This window comes from Lolium rigidum, chromosome 6, assembly GCF_022539505.1.
Source record: "Lolium rigidum isolate FL_2022 chromosome 6, APGP_CSIRO_Lrig_0.1, whole genome shotgun sequence".
Taxonomy (NCBI): Eukaryota; Viridiplantae; Streptophyta; class Magnoliopsida; order Poales; family Poaceae; genus Lolium; species Lolium rigidum.
Window position 1 is genome coordinate 169,095,756 of NC_061513.1, and position 22,574 is coordinate 169,118,329.

Below are 22,574 nucleotides of genomic sequence, written 5' to 3' on the forward strand. Positions count from 1 at the left end.
TTGTAAGAACTTTATAACTTCAGAGATGTGGAAATCATCAAAATCCAAACCATTATAATCTAAAGCAATGGGATCATCATCCCCAATGTTGGAAAAAATTTCAGCAGTTTTATCACAGGCAGTTTTAGCAGTTTTCGGCAGTTTTGGCTTTGCATTAGAAGTGGAAACATTGCCAACACCAATTCTTTTACCATTATTAGTAGGAGGTGCAGCAACATGTGGAGCATTAGCATTGCTAGTGGTGGTAATAGTCCAAACTTTAGCTACATTATTCTCTTTAGCTAGTTTTTCATTTTCTTCTCTTTCCCACCTAGCATGCAATTCGGCCATCAATCTTATATTCTCATTAATTCTAACTTGGATGGCATTTGCTGTAGTAACAATTTTATTATCAATATCCTCAGGTTTAGCAGCCATTTTATTAATTAAAGAAGATTGTGACGCGAGACATGTATGAGATTCGGTTTTCAGCATTTGCAAGTTTAGTTTGCAACCCAGAAATCTCCATATTCAGATTTTCAAGTTGATTTCCTATATTCTTCAACAAGGTAGATTGTTTATTCATAGTTTTAGTAAACAATTTGTTTTGCTCATATTGTGATTTCATAAAGCTCTTGCTGGATCTTTCAATTTCTAACATCTTTTCCTCATTAGGTGAAACATATCTACCATAAGAGTTACCATTAGCAGGATATGGCCTAGAATTATTGTAATTGTTATTTTTAATGAAATTCACATCAACATGTTCTTTTTGAGCAACCAATGAAGCTAACGGAACATTATTAGGATCAACATTAGATCTACCATTCACAAGCATAGACATAATAGCATCAATCTTATCACTCAAGGAAGAGGTTTCTTCGACAGAATTTACCTTCTTGCCTTGTGGAGCTCTTTCCGTGTGCCATTCAGAGTAATTAATCATCATATTATCAAGAAGCTTTGTTGCTTCGCCAAGAGTGATGGACATAAAGGTACCTTCAGCAGCTGAATCCAATAGGTTCCGCGAAGAAAAGTTCAGGCCTGCATAAAAGGTTTGGATGATCATCCAAGTAGTCAGTCCATGGATTGGGCAATTTTTAACCAAAGATTTCATTCTTTCCCAAGCTTGTGCAACATGCTCATTATCCAATTGTTTAAAATTCATTATGCTACTCCACAAAGATATAATTTTAGCGGGAGGATAATATCTACCAATAAAAGCATCCTTGCATTTAGTCCAAGAATCAATACTATTTCTAGGCAGAGATAGCAACCAATCTTTAGCTCTTCCTCTTAAAGAGAAAGGAAACAATTTTAATTTTATAATGTCACCATCTACATCTTTATACTTTTGCATTTCACATAGTTCAACAAAATTATTGAGATGGGCAGCAGCATCATCGGAACTAACACCGGAAAATTGCTCTCGCATAACAAGATTCGATAAAGCGGGTTTAATTTCAAAGAATTCTGCTTGTAGTAGCGAGGTGGAGCAATAGGTGTGCATAAGAAATCATTGTTATTTGTGGTTGTGAAGTCACACAACTTAGTATTTTCAGGAGTACCCATTTTAGCAGTAGTAAATAAAGCAAACTAGATAAAATAAATGCAAGTAACTAATTTTTGTGTGTTTTTAATATGGAGAACAAGACAGTAAATGAAGTAAAGCTAGCAACTAATTTTTTTGTGTTTTGATATAAGTGCAGCAAACAAAGTAGTAAATAAAATAAAGCAAGGCAAAAACAAAGTAAAGAGATTGGATTGTGGAGACTCCCCTTGCAGCGTGTCTTGATCTCCCCGGCAACGGCGCCAGAAAAAGAGCTTGATTGCGCGTAGTTAACACGTCCGTTGGGAACCCCAAGAGGAAGGTATGATGCGCACAGTACCAAGTTTTCCTTCAGTAAAAAACCAAGGTTTAATCGAACCAGTAGGAGTCAAGAAGCACGTCGAAGGTTGATGGCGGCGGGATGTAGTGCGGAGCAACACCAGAGATTCCGGCGCCAACGTGGAACCTGCACAACACAACCAAAGTACTTTGCCCCAACGAAACAGTGAGGTTGTCAATCTCACCGGCTTGCTGTTACAAAGGATTAGATGTATAGTGTGGATGATGATTGTTTGCAGAAAACAGTAGAACAAGTATTGCAGTAGATTGTATTTGATGTAAAAGAATGGACCGGGGTCCACAGTTCACTAGAGGTGTCTCTCCCATAAGATAAATAGCATGTTGGGTGAATAAATTACAGTTGGGCAATTGACAAATAGAGAGGGCATGACCATGCACATACATGATATAATGAGTATAGTGAGATTTAATTTGGGCATTACAACAAAGTACATAGACCGCTATCCAGCATGCATCTATGCCTAAAAAGTCCACCTTCAGGTTATCATCCGAACCCCTTCCAGTATTAAGTTGCAAACAACAGAAAATTGCATTAAGTATGGTGCGTAATGTAATCAATAACTACATCCTCGGACATAGCATCAATGTTTTATCCCTAGTGGCAACAGCACATCCACAACCTTAGAACTTTCTGTCACTCGTCCCAGATTTAATGGAGGCATGAACCCACTATCGAGCATAAATACTCCCTCTTGGAGTTAAGAGTAAAAACTTGGCCAGAGCCTCTACTAATAACGGAGAGCATGCAAGATCATAAACAACACATAGGTAATAGATTGATAATCAACATAACATAGTATTCTCTATCCATCGGATCCCAACAAACACAACATGAAGGATTACAAATAGATGATCTTGATATGATAGGCAGCTCACAAGATCCGACAATGAAGCACATAAGGAGAAGACGACCATCTAGCTACTGCTATGGACCCATAGTCCAGGGGTGAACTACTCACTCATCACTCCGGAGGCGACCATGGCGGTGAAGAGTCCTCCGGGAGATGATTCCCCTCTCCGGCAGGGTGCCGGAGGCGATCTCCCGAATCCCCGAGATGGGATTGGCGGCGGCGGCGTCTCTGGAAGGTTTTCCGTATCGTGGCTCTCGGTACGGGGGTTTCGCGACGAAGACTATATGTAGGCGGAAGGGCAGGTCAGGGGGCCACACGAGGGGCCCACACGCTAGGGCCGCGCGGCCAGCACCTGGGCCGCGCCGCCCTAGTGTCTGGCCACCTCGTGGCCCCACTTCGTAAGTCCTCCGGTCTTCTGGAAGCTTCGTGTAAAAATAGGCCCCTGGGCGTTGATTTCGTCCAATTCCGAGAATATTTCCTTACTAGGATTTCTGAAACCAAAAACAGCGTAAAACAAAGCAATCGGCTCTTCGGCATCTCGTTAATAGGTTAGTGCCGGAAAATGCATAAATATGACATAAAGTATGCATAAAACATGTAGATATCATCAATAATGTGGCATGGAACATAAGAAATTATCGATACGTCGGAGACGTATCAGTGATGCAGGTTTTTTGCAGGTGGATTGGAAATTTTTGACGAACACATCCTCAAAACTGTCCCAGCTATCAATGAAACCTGGAGGAAGCTTCTTGATGCAAGATCTTGCGGCTCCACTTAGGTGTACTTGAATGCCCTGCATGGCTGTTGCTCTGGTTCCACCTATCAGTTTCACCGTTTAGAGGTAGTCGACTAGCCAATCTTCGGGATCTTGCAGGCCATCGATTTTTTTGAAATTATCGGGTAACTTAAACCCTGAAGGAACTCGAGTTTTCCGGATCCTTCTTGTAAAGCACGGTAGCCCACACATATCCTCGTCATCTATCTCTGGGGAATGCCGATGTTCTCTTCTATTTTGTCGTGCTCTGTCCACCCGTGCTTGTGCCGCTGTGTCTCTTGCTCCAGTTGTTCTTTCGGGACCTGGTGCTGCTGCAGTGGGTCGTGGACTATTTTGCCTTGCTGATCCTTCGGGAGGTGTAGCTGTAAATGCTGCTCCCATGGCTCCACACCCTGCCATGGCCATGTTATACAACGCTTCTCTTGGATCTCCGGGAGGTGGCCTGGACGCTAGGATAAAAGCTTGCGTTGCCATATACCCCGCTTCCGGTGTTTTGGGAATAATATTCCCCCTCGTGTCGATTGACATGAAAGACATGTCGAGGTTTTGAACCAAGTTTTATCTCTCTGCTTCAGGTATATTTTGCAGGCGAGATCTCGCTCTCCTTCGAGCTTCCCTATGACTATCTCCCGAAGTTCCTGAATGTCGGCTTAGCTCTGCCCTTCGCCTGCTTGATGCGGAGGTTGCTTCCTCGCCTCTGTCCAACTCGATTTTCGTTTCTCGAGCTCCCTCCTGATACGTGCAAGCCTATACTGATACGCTTGTGACTCCTCAGGTGTTGCCGTAATGGTCATTAGTTCTGTACCATCAATAGCTCTTGCGACTCGATCCCATACTGCCTGCGGAAATCGCACCATCTCTCGTGTTCCTGTTCCGATATATTTTGTTCCCAAACCTTGCGCGAGATCTGCGGGATCGACATACGGATTTCTCGCATCGTCGAAAGCATCTGACGTCGCCGGTTCTGGCCGACTTGGTTCTCCAATTGCGTAGATCTGATGATATTTTGGATTCTGAACTTTGTCAGGTTTGGTGACACCATCATAGAGATTGGTGAAGACCTTTCCAACAGTGATGGATCTGTCGATGAAGTTGAAGCTGTCGATGTCGCTCGAGTCATCGCTTATATAGGAGTCCGCAGATGACTCGAAAGACATGTCGCTGAAGATCTTGGCGAGTTTTTCACTTGCCATGGAGCTGATGAAGCGTGGCGATGAAGTTTTCTCGTCGCCTGACTCGATTGATGATGCTGAACTTGAAAAATCGGGATCAACCGCTGATAATCCCGACGAGATCAGAATTTTGAGACGATACGCTCCTTCTTTCTCGACGCGGAAGTGGAACTTTCCAAACGTCATCTCCATGGGCTCCTCCAGATACGCATATGCATCCAAACGGGAGGGCGGGTGAGGAACAAAATCAACTAGACCAGTTTCGATCTGTTTACCTCTGTCCATTGCGTTGCTTCCAGTTGATGAAGTCGACGATCTTGAACGTGCCATCGAGATCAGCTCCTTGACACCTCTAATTCCCACATAAGGCGCCAATTGACAAGGGATTAACTTATCAATGACTACAGATTGTAGACTAGGGTTTTAGTTGGAAGTAGAGGGCAAGTAGATCTCGAAGGTTTCAGCCGAAAAGTACTCGACGATGTAAAAACTAGGGTTGCGGGGCACAATGAATCGATCCTCTCTTTGTCCCTCGACTCCCCCTTATATAGGAGGCGGAGCCGAGGGATTCGTAATACACAAGTTACAGAGTCCGGGAGGGTTTCCAACCCGTCCCGCAAGATTACAAATAGTACTTTCTAATATAATTCTAGCTTTCCTTAATAATAACTTGGGCTTTCGAATCTTCTTATTCTTCGAGTCATGGGCCTTCAGTAAACCCCGGGTACCATCTTCGGCAGGCCCATTGGGGATGCCTATGTTAGGCCTCATATGTTGAATCACACAGCAGCCAGAGGGACTGCCAAAAACTAAGTGTAGCTTGCATCGAATATGGCACACATGACTTAGTTTTTGGGCAGCACCCTACCTTCCGTTGTGCCATTTTTCAATCATTGGCCAATGCAGAACTGAAGAAACAGAAACATGCAAAGCAAGGTACCATAGGCCTCTTAATATGAGTACATATGGAGAAGATGTTTGATCGGAACCAATGGTGAATCTACAAGGATGTTGCCTAGAGGGGGGGTGAATAGGCGGGTTGTAAAAACTTCTACTTGAGGGTTTATCAAGGCGGAATAAAACTACTAAGGTTTACTTGTTAAGCACAAAGCCTATCAACTAGGGTTTGCCTATGTGCACCAACAACCTATGCTAAGCATGATGAGCAACAAGGTGATAGCAAACAAGATATAGAACATCAAGCACGAAGGCTACCACAATGTAAAGCGCATAGGTAAAGGAGCTTGGGTTGAGAAGTAAACGGTGCACGAGGAGACGACGATGTATCCCGAAGTTCACACCCTTGGGTGTTACGTCTCCGTTGGAGCGGTGTGGAGGCACGTGGCACTCCAATGAGCCACTAGGGCCACCGTATTCTCCTCGAGCCTTTCCACGAAAGGCAAAGTCTCGATCCACTAAGGGACCCTTGAGGGTGGTCACCGAACCCGTACAACCTTGGGGCAAACACCCAAGTATCAAGCTTGAGGCAAACTTCACAACACGGAGGCTCTCAAGTACAAGGCCACGAAGGCTAAAACATGCCACACACGACAACAAGGCCACGGAGGCTCCAACGCGCCACAACCGGCTCCAAAACCACAAAAGCTACCACACTCCACAAAGGAAACAATGCCACAAAGGCTACTACGCCACAAAGGCAACAAGACCACAAAGGCGACAAGGCCACGAAGGCAACAACACCACTAAGGTCAACAAGCCCTCTAGGGTTCCAAGAAACCCTACATGGAACTCACGCGAGACCGAAACCACGGAGAGAACCCAAACCGATGCAGCTAATGCAATGGCTAAGAACCCCACTAAGATGCCCAAGTCCTTCTCTCCCAAATTCCAACAAAGCTACAAAAGCTATTGGGGAATAGGGGAGGAAGAACAAAATAGGAGGAGGAACACCAAATTACTCCAAGATCCAGATCTAGCAAGATCCCCTCACTTGGAGAGGGATTCACTTGGTGGAGCACTAGATCTAGATCTCCTCTCTCCTTTCCCCCAAAAAGATGCAAGAAATAGTGGGGGGATCAAGAGGAGGATCAAGCTCTTCAAAGTCGACAATGGAGGAGAGAGAATGGATGGGAAGAACTGCCTTGGACGGAGGTGGGAGATATGTATAAATAGGGGCCCTAAAGCATGACTGTTGGGGTTGGAAAACAGTCAGATTTGCGACCCAAACTGGTACTACCGCTTGTCAAAGCGGTACTACCACTTGCGTCAAAACTGTGCAGAAAACAGGCAGAAAATGACCCAAACCGGTACTACCTCTTATGAAAGCAGTACTACCTCTCGAACCGGTAGTACCGGGTAGGTACCGGCCCAATACCGGTCCGGATCCAGGGGCTCACAGAGACCAAGCCGGTACTAGACAGGTACTGGACCGGTACTACCGCCCTTTTTCTTTTTCCCTCTAAACCGCGATACGGAAAAGACAATAACTCAAGCTAGGAAACTCCGATTGAGGTGAAACCAATTTTCCCGGAAAGAGGATGATGATATCTACCACCACACATGGTGAAAACATGGAAAAGAGTCGATGATGATTTTCTAATGAATTTAGTGGTGCAACCTATCAATGCGGTAAACCGGGAAAATCATCCAACTCAAACACGCAACATGAGATGCATCCGGAATTCGTTTCCGATGATCTAGAGCTTGTCATGAGAATGAACACAAGCTCTAGAAAATCTCATGGATAAGAACCAACGACAACCAAGAAACATGATGCAATGCATGCAAGGTTTGAGCTCTCTCCGGTGATGCGACCATCTATCCTACCTAGCACAAACCTTGTCCTTGCGCATTCCACTCGAGTCGGCGAGCTCCGTCTTCATCCCTCTTCAACCTTGTACATGCCACCGTATTCATCCAACATAAACGCCACCATCTTATTCCATCTTCTACGCACGCCTCCGTATTCATCTCTTCTTCATGGTCTTCGTCCCTCTTCATCTTCTACACCGTCTTCATCTGTCTTCAATACCGTCTTCTTCATTGTACTCGATCTTGTTCATCTTGCAACCTTGAGACCAACATATGGCTCAAGTATTGCCAATGGACGCGACCTAAGAGAGAATCTCAATACAACCATTAGTCCATAGGGATTATCATCAATTACCAAAACCACACATGGGGGCTCCATGTCCTTTCAATCTCTCCCATTGTGGTAATTGATGACAATCTCTTTGAGAGGGTTTTAAATAAGAAAATTAGCGAGCAACCCAAGTTTAATATTTAGAACAAACTCCCCCATAATATATGCATGTGTGAATGAACTTGAATTTGATTGCATATATCGGCAATTAAAGCCTAGTGGGGTATCATCTAAATATTCAACCATGCAAAGCAACAAATGCAAGCATGAAAGGCAAACATTTAAGAACCAATCAAAAGCAATTCTCTAAAACCCTCCAAAATTCTCCCCCATTGGCATCGATTGCCGAAATGGAGGAAAGGTTTAGTAGGCCAATATAGTGAGAGTTTCTCCATAGGTTGTGCATTTCTAATAATGTGAGTGAAATCAAATGCACGTATTCAATGACGAATACTCGGAGGGAATCCAACTATATTGAGGATCAAAGATTGCAAGAGGACAACAAGGTGAGAAAGCTTTGACAAATGAAGCAAGCAATCCAATGAACCATCGAACCAAATGATGGATATTATGATAAGATAAAAAAGAATGCTCTTAAGCAATATGTGGAAGCTTCCCACGGTTTATGCACAAGATAAACAATTTGCATTGAAGTAAGGTACACAAACATGGCATCATAACTCCCAAAAGATCACTCAAGACAAAATATGCCAAGTGAAATAAAGATTTATGATAGTCACAAATGGGTATTTTAAATAACATGAGGAAGCTCCCCAAGGTACGCGTGCACATGTTATAATTTTGATTTGAATACAATGTGCACAACATGGAATCTCTCATCTATCTATTATATTAGGGAAGCGCTGAGCGTCCCCCGGGGGATCAAATCCCCGATCCCCCGGGTGGACAGCCGTCCGATTTGACCCCACAAGCCGTCTGATTTCAGAACTCGTCACATTAAAAAAGGCAACCCGATAAACAAAAAAAATTCCCTCCTCGTTAGCGTACAAGTCCTGGACATCTCTTGAGGCGCTCCCGTGACTCCGCTTGCAGCCTCGCCTGTAGCAGCGGCGGCGGCCCGATGTAGCAGCGGCGGCGGCCTCCTGTAGCAGCGGCGGCGGCCGGACGTAGCAGCGAAGGCGGCCTCCTGTAGCAGCGCTGGCCGATGTAGCAGCGGCGGCGACCGGACGTAGCAGCGAAGGCGACCTCCTGTAGCAGCGGCGACGGCCGGACGTAGCAGCGAAGGCGGCCTCCTGTAGCAGCGCTGGCCGATGTAGCAGCGGCCGTGACCGGACGTAGCAGCGAAGGCGGCCTCATGTAGCAGCGGCGGCCGGATGTAGCAGCGGCGGAGGAAGAACGTAGCAGCACCGGAAGCCGGATGTAGCAACACCGGTGACTGGATGTAGCAACGGCAGAGGAAGAACGTACCAGCACCGGCGGCCGGATATACCAAATGTGGCGGCCTGATGTAGCAACGGAGGCGGACACATGTAGCAACGGCGGTGGTTTTTTGTAGCATCGACGCCATCCTTGGTTGCCCTTGTAGTAACGGCGGTGGCCCCTAGCATCTCCGGCATCGGCCCTTTGCAGCAACCCGGCGCCCGCCTTGAAGCACACATGGTGGCGCTTGCTCCTGGCACGGGCGGCTGCAGTGCGACCGGCCGCGACTTGCCGCTCCACCGGCGGCCAGCTTGCAGTAGCCCCACCCCCTTGAGGCACCGGTGCTCTCCAGGGGCGTGCGGCGGACTCAAAGCGGCCGTACTTGGTGGTCGTCGGCGAAGATTGTAGTCGGGGCTGGCCGGCAACCTCCCTGGCTCTCGCATCACAGCGGCCGGAGCGAATCATGGCGGGGCGGTGCGGAGCAGGGAGGAGCGGTGGGATCCATGGCGGGAGTCGGCACGGCAGTGGAGCAACAGCGTGGGAACGACGGCGCCGCAGCAGCGTGGGGAGACGGCGGGGCGGGAGCCTGGGGCGCTACGGTGCTCCATTCCGATCCATGGAGGCGTGCTCTGCGAAAGAGAAGATGGGGAAACAGCACGAAGAGATAAGGTAGTGCTGGCTTTTTTTTTCTCCCACGCGAGGACGCGTGTCACGCCCAGAAGGAGGAGGAAGCGGGCGACGCGTTCCCCCGGGGGATGGTAAGCGTTTTCCATTATATTATTAAAACAACAAACAACCAACGCTCTAGATTAGGTAAGAATAATTAAAGCAAAAGGAACGGTAAAGATTAAATTCCGCACGTCCGGCCTCCTGTGCGTTGATCTTAATCTGCGGGTATAAAGTCCTTCTCCCCCACGTCATATATTTCCTTCTACCCCACGTCTACAAATCTACAACGGAAAAACAAATCTCAACGTCTATAGCTATATCTCAACAGCAAACAGCAACTCTGTCTCTTTAAATTACTCAGCTCTCGATCAAATCTCCGTCCTTTTTCTCGATCCCCCGGATACATGCATCTGCAGCAGCAGGTCAGCACACGGACGTGCATCTACTGCTGAGCACCTACAATCCTACATACGCAGCTCCAGGCGCCTGACAAGACGCAATGCATCCCGTACACGTCCGGTGGAGGCGAAGGGACGGCAGGACGACCATCCGTACAGTAAGAGCCGAAGCTGCTTGAACGGCCGACTAACCCAAGGCTCCACATCAACGAAACCAATATACAGCCACGCCGTCATCGCACCCAGCGGATCAAAAGAGGCAGAGCATAAACACCGTAAAACATTAGGTAATATCCTCTCCAACTCCATATATGCTTTCATCGTCGGGTGACCGCTCACATAAGCCGTGATTCGATGGATTAAATCTTGGCAGCCGGTACCAGCCAACACGATTGAAGGTTTTGTAAAAACAAGGGGTCCTAGGTCTCAGAGTCTCTATGTTTGATGATCCCTGCGGCTTTACAACAATGGCGGACGCACGCATGGGAGGCTACATCGGACTCGAAACTATCTTTTGGATGTGAAAGTGTGCCCTATGAAGATCCTCCATGAAATCTACAATGAGCCTCAGCCTACGATGGTTGTCGATCTAGCGCCGCCGAAGTGCCGAAGAAGATAAGGCTCCTGGGTGCAAGGTCTACAATTTTTTTGATAGCAATCAGAGGCGTCGGCACATAACATTCATTATTATCATCCACATGACGTACTAGATGGCCTGCTCCTTGATCTCTTGGAGTTCTGAAAGAGAGTATACATGCTGGATTCTATGGTCAAAATATCTCAGTTATTGTATAATGAGATTCATTAGCATCCTAGATCTAGATGGCCTGATGAATCTCTTAGCAATTCATAAATGAGACGCTTACAAGCTGGACATTATTCTTTGTCTGGTCGATTAATGAAAACTCCGCCTGGATGATGCGCACATACAACCGGAGGGACACACCGATACGAATCCTTGTATGTTTGATTTCCATGGTGGATCGAGGAATATGCACCGGCAGCAACCAAGCAGGTTAGCAGTTCAACACGTACAATCAGGTTACAACCGTCTCCATGAATGCGGAGCGGCACGGCACGACGGCGATACAGTACGAGCCAAACAAACCCCACGCTCCAATTAATCCTTGTGCAAGAAGAGGTTCAATGGCGCTCCTTTCCATATCATTAATTTCTAGAATAGTGATATTTATAACATATATTTATTCAAAATATGATGACACCGAAGTAGTCTTATGCCAACTCGAACTGAAATCATTAAGGTAAAATTGTGTCGCGTGTCATACTTTGTCTCATATCGGAGTAAGCTATTGAAACATACGTCACTCTCAAATGAATTACATTTTCTAATCCATGAAACTAACACCAAAATGTTGGTAAATAATGTAGAAGATTGAGTATATACATACTCATATATTACCTTGGATTTTAGTTACTATGAGTATTAACATTTTTTAAACAACATTGATGTTCATATTTTGTAATACAAAATTATGCATTCAGTGAAGACAAACATATTGAAAATGACTTCTATCATGGAAAAGTGAAACAAGTCTAGCCGTGCAGTATGCACGGGCCACCCCGCTAGTTACCATTTAAAACACAAACATTTTCAAGAGATCATATAATAGATTAAGCATCACTTGGAATAATCAAATGGTTGAGCATCAAGCAAGAAGCAATATTAGATAATGCTCAACCAAAAGAATGTGTGAGAGGCATGACAAAACATATTATAAGACTAATTCGAGGATGAGCATTGAGCATCACCATAGTCTTCAATGAATGAGGTTGCTAAGCATAACCATGCATCACCCAAGATTGAAAACAAAAATATAAAATGAAAAAAAGAAACACAAGCTTAATAAGAAGCAAATAAAATCAAAGCTTGTACCAAAATCAAGTATAAGTGCGTGAAGATGAAAATAGAATAAAATAGCAGTCATATCAAATTCTTTGTGGAGCCACAAAAGAGTCAAACAAGAATAAAAAGAATGGACTCCAATAAAGAGGGATATTAAAATAATATGTATCATCTCTCATGTATATAAGTTTCTCCAAGTGGACAACATCACAAAGATATTTATCCATCAAGAAACATGCACACACACAAGATAGATACAAGAGAAATAGAGCAAGATATCCAAGGTGAAGTGATACAATATACCAATGCGATATTTGCTTTATAGCACGACCAAAGGATCAAATTTATCTTATTGTATATTGAAGAACTTCAACCACAACCACATCAAAGACATCACAACAACCACCAAGGGAAGGAGATAGTTGAGATGATCTGAGAAAGGCAAACAAGTATCACACAATGAAATACCAAATGGAAGAATCAAAATTTGCAAATTCATCTTCATTGCACATGTGAGCATATTGAGGAAAAGATATGTAATTCAATTGCAAGGTTGACATATTTGGGATTAGGTGAATCATAAGCATGATTTTTATATTCCCCGAAATATGCTCTCATCTCAACTTACTCATATTTGCAATAAAGTGGTTTTTATTTAGAAGCTTTGAAAGATCATAACATTTTCAAACAACAACTCATGTCAAAGATAATCCCATGGTGGATATAAGATAAGCATGCATGAGGTAGATAGATACTTGTTACCCGGATGCAATGGTGTGTAGTAGATATGAGTTTGTCATAACATCATAGCCCGCCTCCAATGGTCACTTGTCATTCACTTCTTCTTCATGAGTGAGACGAGCATCCAAAGCATCACCAATGTACCTAAGACAAAGCTCAAGCACACAATGGTCCCCAGACTAATTGGGTCCGAGTAGTTAGTGAAACTACAACACATAGGACAAACTCCAGGTAAATATGTGCATATGGATATGACTTTGAATTTCATGCACATCTTAGCCGATTTAGGATTATTGTGGAGTTTTCCTTATGTATTGGATCAACGAAAGCAAGCATGCCATAAGATTTACATAAAGTAAATGTGCATGCAAGACTTTCAAGAACCAAATGGAGATATGACTTGGACAAAATGCAAAATACAACACGATGACACACAAAGGTGTGACATGTCAAAAGGTTGTCCAAATCATATCCAAGAATCAAATCAACACAAGATTGACTCCAAAGTTCAACAAATGAACTAAAAAATGAGCAAAATGATATACAATACACACATGCTCAAGGACTTATCTCATTTTAAGAAGCTAAAACCAAATATCAAGTAATGAGATAAACAACTCCCAAAGAAAGCAAGGTTCCAAATAAACAAAACCCTCAACACTTTTCATGATGGCACAAAAGTACCAAAAAGAAAAGGTTTGTCTTACAAAGTTCAATTATTGAACCAAGAGATTGTTCTAACAAACATAGGAGAGCTTCCCCAAAATTAGTGCACTATTTAGGATTTTTCATTTGAATACAAAATGCACAAATGCGGGATCATCACTCTACCGTTGTTTATCAAAACACTAAAAAGGTTCAAGTGAAATAAGGAGATCCATAAGAAGCAAGGAAGACATATGGGAGTCAAACCCACAAAGACAAATTCTTGGCAAGAAATAAAGCAATTGAGCACATGAGCCAAATGTAAACATGATCCAAAGATATACCACATAATATATTACCAGTTGTCCAAGGACAATAGATATTTAGGAAATACTTACCTATGGTGGTTTGAGAATATATTCAAGATCATCTTCACAACTAAGGAAGCATATGGTAAAGGATGAGAATTAACCATAATGCAAATGAAGATTCTTGAGAGCTTCAATAAGTTAAACCATCATGCAAGGCAATGAATAGAATAACTTGAAGCACATGATTTTCCAAAGAGTATATAGAGCTAGCAACACAATGTGGAAAACCATGCAAAGAAAAACTCTCACAAACACAATCCAAGAGAATAGCAATGAAATCATTTTAGGAAAAAATGGGATTTGTTTGAGCAAACATGTCACATAATAACAAGATAATCTATTATATCAATTCTATGTGACACAACTTCAAGTGTTCACACTCTCTAGGTTTGTAATATGCACAAAGCATAATACTCCCCCATAATGTGATAAAGGAATTTTTCATACAAGAGGCAAATAAGAAACACTAGAGATAATTAATGGACATTATATAATTTTAATTCATCATGTCACACATTTTAAGATTCTAAAATGCACAAAGCATGTCACTTCTCCAAAATGGGATAGTCCATTAGTTTCCTCACAAGATCCAACAACTAAGATATCAACAAGATGCAATAGGCTCAACATAATAACAATTGTACATGATGTGCCACCCAACATAAATAAGCATGATAGAAAGATGAGCAAGTAGGAGACACAACATACACAACCACATGAAAGGTACAAAACGAACACATGTAAAAGGGGGCGAGTAACTTTCAATGTAAAGGAGTTGAGGTGTCGTTACCGCAAGGAGTTGCATGGATAAATGATGAAAGAAATAATAACCAATGACTTGACTTGAGGAAATAAGAATGATGAAGATCCCTTAATTCTTCATGAACTAGTCAAGTCTCCAATGCCCTCCAATCATACCTATTGATCAAATTTTGGCTTGTTGGTCCCCAACCAAGTTGGGTCCTAAGAAGTTAGTCACAATAGGCTTGGAAACCCAAATGGTTCTTTTATGAAACCACTTTGAGTGACAACATATTTGGCAAACACATTGACAACCTTATCCTTACGAAGAGAATAAGCACCAACGATCAAGATAGGGTTGGATGAGTTACCAATAGAGCACAAGGAGGAGATGTGGCCCTTCTCATGGCATATGTAGCATGTTCTTCTATTCTCCTTCTTCTCACTTGATTTCTCCACATCGGGATCCTTGGCTTGATCCTTCTTGGGTAGTGGCCTTTCTTCAGCTCGAGGTAGAACATGATATCCATCTTGAGGTAGACCTTGAGCTCCATCTTGAGTCCGCTTCCCTTGTTTCTTATCGCCAAGTGGCTTCTTCTTAAAAGGGAAAGATCTAACATGATGTCCTTCAATCTTGCACTTGAAGCACACAATCTTGGTGGGATCCTTCACATGTCCTTGGCCCTTCTTGTTGTTGGTGTTGAATCCAAGTCCACTCTTGTCATTGGGGGATTGTTGCTCACTCAACATGGCGTCAAGTTTTCTCTTCCCTTCATGACCCTTTACCAAGTACTTCTTAAAAGGAGTGAATTGGGCCTCGAGCTCTTTTACTTCCTCTACATGGTTAGTGACAACACAAGTACTAGAGGAAGTAGAAGCTTCATTGTTAGAGCAACAAGGCAAGGTAGGTAATTCACCACAAGATATAGCAATAGCATGAGTGGGTGAATTACAAGCACTAGCACATGGATTGTTAGAGCAACAAGGCATAGAAGGTAGTTCACCACAAGATATAACAATAGCATGAGTGGGTGAACTACAAGCACTGGCAAAATATCATTTTGAGAAGTGGTGCTAGTACCCACATGAGGCTCACAAGATGTTACCTTTGTCATGATAGCCTCATGAGCTAACTTTAGCAAATCATGAGAGACTAGAAGGTCATCATGGGAGCTAGAGAGGATTCCATGAATTTCTTCCAATTTCTCATAATTGCTTGTTAGAAAAGCAAGTTGAGCCCTTATCTCAACATTCTCCTTCAATATGGATGCTTCACAAGAGGTAGAGTTAGTAGCACAAGCATCATCAATAATAGCACAAGGAGAATGCAACTTTGCAAGCTTTATTATGTTGGAAGCCTTAAGTTGCTCATGTGACTTAGTGAGTTTGATGAGCTCACTCTCAATGGCCCGAGAGCCATTTTTGAGAAGCTCAAAATCCTTAAGGAGTTTAGCATGAGCAATTACTAGCTCATCATTTTTAGTTTGAAATCATGTGCCACCTCCAAAGCTCTATCACAAGATTCCTTTACTTTAGATAGCTCTAGAGTAAATGTCTCATCAAGAGATTCATTGGTGGTTTGTTGTTCTTCAAGAGCTTCACCAAGAGTTGCAATCTCATTTACATACTCACGCTCATGCTCTTCCATTTCTTAAATTATTTTTGTGCTCTCAATGGCAAAAGCCAAGATTTTCATAAAGTTAGAGCAAATAAATTTCTTCTTGTGAAGAGCATGGAATACCAACTCACCCATCATGTTTAAGGAAGCAACATTAAGTTCTTCCATATCATCATCCTCATCATCAATAGATAGATAGGGTTCTAAGGAAGGAGATACCTTAGAAACCATAGCCATAAGGCATGTGTGAGAACCGTGAGATGATGAAGAAGATGAAGTAATTGAAGCTCCATCGAAGATCTTGTCTTGGCCCATAGTATCTTCGGTTTCCTCTACATTGTTAGTCACACAAATACTAGATGAGAACAAAGCATCTTTATTATGGGAACAAGACAAGGCAAGCATATCATCATGGGATATAGATATGGTAGGACTACACTACAAGAAAAGTTCTGATAGACAACGTCCCAAAATCGTCCGCTAAGGGGTATTTTTCGTCGCCTATGGGCCTAACCCGACGATATGGGTTCTGTTGTCGAAACTGCGTCAGGCAAAGTCCTACGACGATTTTTTCGGTCCGTCGCGCTTGGGCGCCCTTCCGCCACGGAAAATCGGACCGTTGCGAAATGTTTCCGGGAGCTCGTTGACTGCCGACGTCATGCAAGCCGACACGTGGCGGACGCCGTTAGCCGCGGTTAACGGCGTTAACCGGCTGAAACCCCGTGGTAGATGGTAGGCCCACACGAGGCCTGCCACGTCTTAAGCGGGCCGGCCCATTAAGTTTGCGGGCCGGGCCAGCTGACTTAGTTTGACCGGTCAACTATATAGCTGGGCTGGTCCATTAGTTACGTGGGCCGGACCTAACCTCTAAGGTTGACTGGTCAAAACTAAAATGGGCCGGCCCACTAAGCATGTGGGCCGGGCCGAAAGCACTCGTTTGACCGGTCAACAGGGAAAAGGGCCGGCCCACAAGACATGCGGGACCCACTTTCCTGTTATCGGGCCGGCCCATTTACCAAGTGGGGTCCACCTTAAAGCAAGTGGGCCGGCCCAAAAAATTATTGGGCCGGCCCAATTAGCATGTGGGTCCCACTTTCCTGCTATCGAACCGGCCCATTTTGTACGTGGGGTCCACAATAGATCAAATGGGCTGGCCCAACAACCCAGTGGGCCGGGCCAAAAACACAAGTGGGTCCCACATTCCTGTTAAAGGGCCGGCCCATTTAGTATGTGGGGTCCACCATATAGCAAGTGGGCCGGCCCAACAAGATAGTGGGCCGGGCCAAAAACGCAAGTGGGTCCCACTTTCATGTTAAAGGGCCGGCCCATTTAGTATGTGGGGTCCACCATATAGCAAGTGGGCTGGCCCAACAAGAAAGTGGGCCGGGCCAAAAACACAGGTGGGTCTGATACGTCTCCGACGTATCGATAATTTCTTATGTTCTATGCCATATTATTGATGATACCTACATGTTTTATGCACACTTTATGTCATATTCGTGCATTTTCTGGAACTAACCTATTAACAAGATGCCGAAGTGCCGCTTCCGTTTTCTCGCTGTTTTTGGTTCAGAAATCCTAGTAACGAAATATTCTCGGAATTGGACGAAACGAAGACCCAGGGGCCTATTTTTCCATGGAGCTTCCAGAAGACCGAAGAACATACGAAGTGGGGCCACGAGGTGGCGACACCACAAGGCGGCGCGGCCTAGGGGGGACCCGCGCCGCCCTATGGTGTGGCCCCCTCGTCTGGCCCCCGACTCGCCCTTCCGCCTACTTAAAGCCTCCGTCGCGAAACCCCCGATGCGAAAAACCACGATACGGAAAACCTTACCGAGACGCCGCCGCCGCCGATCCCATCTCGGGGGATTCGGAGATCTCCTCCGGCACCCTGCCGGAGAGGGGATTCATCTCCCGGAGGACTCTACACCGCCATGGTCGCCTCCGGAGTGATGAGTGAGTAGTTCACCCCTGGACTATGGGTCCATAGCGGTAGCTAGATGGTTGTCTTCTCCTCATTGTGCTTCATTGTTGGATCTTGTGAGCTGCCTAACATGATCAAGATCATCTATCCGTAATACTCTATGTTGTGTTTGTCGGGATCCGATGGATAGAGAATACCATGTCATGTTAATTATCAAGTTATTACATATGTGTTGTTTATGATCTTGCATGCTCTCCGTTACTAGTAGAGGCTCTGGCCAAGTTTTTACTTTTAACTCCAAGAGGGAGTATTTATGCTCGATAGTGGGTTCATGCCCGCATTGACACTGGGACGAGTGATAGAAAGTTCTAAGGTTGTGTTGTGCTTGTTGCCACTAGGGATAAAACATTGGCGCTATGTCCGAGGATGTAGTTGTTGATTACATTACGCACCATACTTAATGCAATTGTCCGTTGTTAGCAACTTAATACCGGAGGGGTTCGGACGATAACCTCGAAGGTGGACTTTTTAGGCATAGATGCGGTTGGATGGCGGTCTATGTACTTTGTCGTAATGCCCAATTAAATCTCACTATACTTATCATGTCATGTATGTGCATTGTTATGCCCTCTCTATTTGTCAATTGCCCGACCGTAATTTGTTCACCCAACATGCTTTTATCTTATGGGAGAGACACCTCTAGTGAACTGTGGACCCCGGTCCATTCTTTTAATACTGAAATACAAATCTCTCGCAATACTTGTTTTACTGTTTTCTCCGCAAACAATCATCTTCCACACAATACGGTTAATCCTTTGTTACAACAAGCCGGTGAGATTGACAACCTCACTCGTTTCGTTGGGGCAAAGTACTTTGGTTGTGTTGTGCAGGTTCCACGTTGGCGCCGGAATCTCCGGTGTTGCGCCGCACTACATCCCGCCGCCATCAACCTTCAACGTGCTTCTTGACTCCTACTGGTTCGATTAAACCTTGGTTTCTTATCGAGGAAACTTGCCGCTGTGCGCATCACACCTTCCTCTTGGGGTTCCCAACGGACGTGTCAACTACACGCATCAAGCAAATTTCTGGCGCCGTTGCCGGGGACCTGAAGAAAAGTTACACTACAGAGATCTCTAACTCCCACGCCAACTTCACGCCAGAAGCAAATTTCTGGCGCCGTTGCCGGGGAGATCAAGACACGCTGCAAGGGGAGTCTCCACTTCTCAATCTCTTTACTTTGTTTTTGTCTTGCTTTATTTTATTTACTACTTTGTTTGCTGCATTATATCAAAACACAAAAAAAAATTAGTTGCTAGTTTTACTTTATTTACTGTCTTGTTTGCTATATCGAAAACACAAAAAAATTAGTTTACTTGCATTTACTTTATCTAGTTTGCTTTATTTACTATTGCTAAAATGGCTACCCCTGAAAATACTAAGTTGTGTGATTTCACTAGCACAAATAATAATGATTTCCTATGCACACCTATTGCTCCACCTGCTACTACAGCAGAATTCTTTGAAATTAAACCTGCTTTACTTAATCTTGTTATGCGAGAGCAATTTTCTGGTGTTAGTTCTGATGATGCTGCTGCCCATCTCAATAATTTTGTTGAACTATGTGAAATTCAAAAGTATAAAGATGTAGATGGTGACATTATAAAATTAAAATTGTTTCCTTTCTCATTAAGAGGAAGAGCTAAAGATTGGTTGCTATCTCGCCTAAGAATAGTATTGATTCCTGGACTAAATGCAAGGATGCTTTTATTGGTAGATATTATCCCCCTGCTAAAATTATATCTTTGAGGAGTAGCATAATGAATTTTAAACAATTAGATAATGAACATGTTGCTCAAGCTTGGGAAAGAATGAAATCTCTGGTTAAAAATTGCCCAACCCATGGACCGACTACTTGGATGATCATCCAAACCTTCTATGCAGGACTAAATTTTTCTTCGCGGAATTTATTGGATTCAGCTGCTGGAGGTACCTTTATGTCCATCACTCTTGGTGAAGCAACAAAGCTCCTTGATAATATGATGGTTAATTACTCTGAATGGCACACGGAAAGAGCTCCGCAAGGTAAAAAGGTAAATTCGTTGAAGAATCCTCTTCCTTGAATGATAAGGTTGATGCTATTATGTCTATGCTTGCGAATGATAGGACTAATGTTGATCCTAATAATGTTCCATTAGCTTCATTGGTTGCCCAAGAAGAACATGTTGATGTAAACTTCATTAAAAATAATAATTTCAACAACAATGCTTATCGGAACAATTCTAGTAATAACTATAGGCCATATCCTTATAATAATGGTAACGGTTATGCTAATTCTTATGGTAATTCTTACAACAATAATAGGAATACACCCCCTGGACTTGAAGCCATGCTTAAAGAATTTATTAGTACACAAACTGCCTTTAACAAACCTGTTGAGGAAAAGCTCAATAAAATTGATATTCTTGTTTCTAGAGTTGATAGTCTTGCCTCTGATGTTGATCTTTTGAAATCGAAAGTTATGCCTAATAGGGATATTGAAAATAAAATTGTTACTACAGCAAATGCCATCCAAGTTAGAATTAATGAGAATATAAGATTAATGGCTGAACTCGCGTGCTAGGTGGGATAGAGAAGAAAATGAAAAACTAGCTAAAAAGGAAAATGTAGCTAAAGTTTGGACTATTACCACCACTAGCAATGCTAATGATTCACATGTTGCTGCACCTCCTACTATCAATGGTAAAATAATTGGTGTTGGCAATGTTTCTACTCCTAGTGCAAAGCGCGCAAAATTACCCGAAACCGCTAAAACTGCTGAAACCGCTTGTGATAAAACTGCTGAAATTTTTTCCAACCTTGGGGATGATAATCCCATTGCTTTAGATTGTAATGATTTAGATTTTGATGATTGCCACATCTCTGAAGTTATAAAGTTCTTGCAAAAACTTGCTAAAAGTCCCAATGCTAGTGCTATAAACTTGGCTTTCACAAAACATATTACAAATGCTCTCATAAAAGCTAGAGAAGAGAAACTAAAACTTGAAACTTCTATTCCTAGAAAGCTAGAGGATGGTTGGGAGCCCATCATTAAAATGAGAGTCAAAGATTTTGATTGTAATGCTTTATGTGATCTTGGTGCAAGTATTTCTTTTATGCCTAAAAAAGTCTATGATATGCTTGACTTGCCACCATTGAAAAATTGTTATCTGGATGTTAATCTCGCCGATAATGCTAAAAAGAAACCTTTGGGGAAAGTTGATAATGTTCATATTATGGTTAACAATAACCTTGTCCCCGTTGATTTTGTTGTCTTGGATATTGAATGCAATGCATCTTGCCCCATTATATTGGGAAGACCTTTTCTTCGAACCGTTGGTGCTACTATTGATATGAAGGAAGGTAATATTAAATATCAATTTCCTCTCAAGAAAGGTATGGAACACTTCCCTAGAAAGAGAATGAAGGTACCTTATGATACTATTATTAGAACAAATTATGATGTTGATGCTTCATCTCTTGATGTTACTTGAGATACACTTTCTGCGCCTAGCTGAAAGGCGTCAAAGAAAAGCGCTTATGGGAGACAACCCATGTTTTTACTACAGTATTTTTGTTTTATATTTGTGTCTTGGAAGTTGTTTACTACTGTAGCAACCTCTCCTTATCTTAGTTTTATGTTTTGTTGTGCCAAGTAAAGTCTTTGATAGAAAAGTAAGTACTAGATTTGGATTACTGCGCAGTTCCAGATTTCTTTGTCTGTCACGAATCTGGGTCTATCTCCCCGTAGGTAGCTCGGAAAATTAAGCCAATTTACGAGCATGATCCTCGGATATGTACGCAACTTTCATTCAATTTGAGCATTTTCGTTTGAGCAAGTCTGGTGGCCTAATAAAATCCATCTTTACGGACTGTTCTGTTTTGACATATTCTGTCTTTTATTTCGCATTGCCTCTTTTGCTATGTTGGATGAATTTCTTTGATCCATTAATGTCCAGTAGCTTTATGCAATGTCCAGAAGTGTTAAGAATGATTGTGTCACCTCTGAACATGTGAATTTTTATTATGCACTAACCCTCTAATGAGTTGTTTCGAGTTTGGTGTGGAGGAAGTTTTCAAGGATCAAGAGAGGAGTATGATGCAATATGATCAAGGAGAGTGAAAGCTCTAAGCTTGGGGATGCCCCGGTGGTTCACCCCTGCATATTCTAAGAAGACTCAAGCGTCTAAGCTTGGGGATGCCCAAGGCATCCCCTTCTTCATCGACAACATTATCGAGGTTCCTCCCCGAAACTATATTTTTATTCCGTCACATCTTATGTACTTTACTTGGAGCGTCGGTTTGTTTTTGTTTTTGTTTTGTTTGAATAAAATGGATCCTAGCATTCACTTTATGGGAGAGAGACACGCTCCGCTGTAGCATATGGACAAATAT